Source organism: Belonocnema kinseyi, chromosome 2, assembly GCF_010883055.1.
Source record: "Belonocnema kinseyi isolate 2016_QV_RU_SX_M_011 chromosome 2, B_treatae_v1, whole genome shotgun sequence".
In the NCBI taxonomy this organism is placed as follows: Eukaryota; Metazoa; Arthropoda; class Insecta; order Hymenoptera; family Cynipidae; genus Belonocnema; species Belonocnema kinseyi.
Genome location: NC_046658.1, coordinates 97,288,170 through 97,290,139, shown reverse-complemented (window position 1 = coordinate 97,290,139; position 1,970 = coordinate 97,288,170).

Sequence of the window (1,970 nt, the reverse complement as noted above, 5' to 3'; positions counted from 1 at the left end):
AAAGCACATACAATGTGCTTTGTGTGCGAAGTGTGTGTGTGTATGTATTTCTTCTGTCAGTTGTAGCATATTGCGTCTGTTTCACTGTGACTGTATCTTTTTGCTGTATGAAGTGCAATCTCTGGCTTTGTGAGATAAAGTTATCTCTCGATCCACGAACTTGTATATAAAATAAATTTGATTTTGATGTGAGTGGAGTGAAAAATAAATTAGATACTGCCTTGATGTTTGGAATTATGTTCTTTTATTGTTTATTTTCATGATTATTTTGCACCAAATGTTTCATGATAAAAAAATTTGTTCTCGGTCCTTACTAAAAATTGTCTAAATACACACCCAAAACTCATGATTCCTTCCAATTGGCAGGGTTTGCTTATGAATATTTTAAAAGATCTTTTAATTCAGTCCAAATAAATTTATCTCCATATCTTGAAAGAAATCTGTTTATTTAAATTTTTGTAGTAAGAATGTATTAACTATTGGAAATTTAAGAAATGCATTACATTAATTGGATTATTTCTTTTTCTTTTTAGAAAATATAATCGTCTTAATAGATTGGTTCACAATCACCCACAAAATTTAGATCTGGGCACTGTGATCTCTTTTTATCTTCAATATTCTTCGTTTACACGTGATATAATTTATAATATTTTTTCAAATATCACCGTGGTGCTTATTAAAAAATAATGTTGCTAATAGAATGTATAATTTTATTTCAAACGCGAAGTATGTTAAAGGTATCTTTAAACCTTTTTGTAGCTTGTCTAATCCTAATCTATATAATGAATATGATAATTAAGTATAATAAATAATATTCATAGTGTTCTACTTTTAAGCGAAATTTAATCAGAAATGTCATAAAAATTAATTACTTGGTGATTATCAATATTATATTTAAATGTAAAATGCAAACAATCTAAATATATGTGCATGAATATAATTTTACTCTACATTTGGCATTACGTAAAGAATGTATTGAAAATGTCGATGGCCTGTTATCACAATTGAGACCAACTTTCTTAATTAGATAATTAAACCAAGCACACGCAAAAAAATTCTGATAAGGTTATAGGATTTTCAGTTAAAGCAGGGACAGCATAGATTTTCTGTAAAGATTACCGAACTTTCTGCAGAGTTAACAACATTTTCAGTCAATTTATAAATGTATGGATATTTTTTGTAACATTTACTGAACTCATCTATTAAATTAAGACTTTTAAATTGTAAAACCTAATCAAAAAGTATGTAAATGTTACATAAAACATCCGTAAATTTATAAAATAACTGCAAATTTTGTAAACTCTGCAGGAGACTCCGTTTACAGAAAATCGATGCGGTTCCTATTTGAACTGAAAATCCTAAAACCTTTGCAGAATTTTTTTCTGCGTGTAAATTTATTTACAGATCTTTTGTGTTGAACAACTTTTGTCTATTCACTTTTTCCGTATTTTGTGTCGTTTTTTCAAAAAAAATGTAGTTATTTAACGTTGATTTTTACAATTAAACAAAAATGACGTGTCCTTAATAAAAACTGATTAAAGACGAACTTACAGATTTTTTTGGGTAAACAATGATTATGTATTCATTTTTTTGTATCATGAATAGTTTGACCACAAAAGGGAATTTTTGAATTTTTGTTTTGTATTTTTGTGTGGTTAAAACCAGAATCACTTTTAACTCTAATCAAATGATATCGCCTCAAAAATAAATGCTATATGTGTACATGCACACATAATTGTTCTCAGCGGTGTAGTTAGAGCCCCCCCCCCCTGAAACTAAGTATTTTCATTATTCAATTCCCGTTCCCTCACTCTTTGCCTATACATAAAAGTAGAATAGGACCACTTTGGGGAATTTTAAGTGGGGGTGGTCTGTACTATGGGGAATTTGGAGTGGGGGTGATCTGTAATATGGGGAATTCGGAGTGAAGGGTTGGTCTGCACTATGGGGAATTAGGAGTAGGGGGGGGG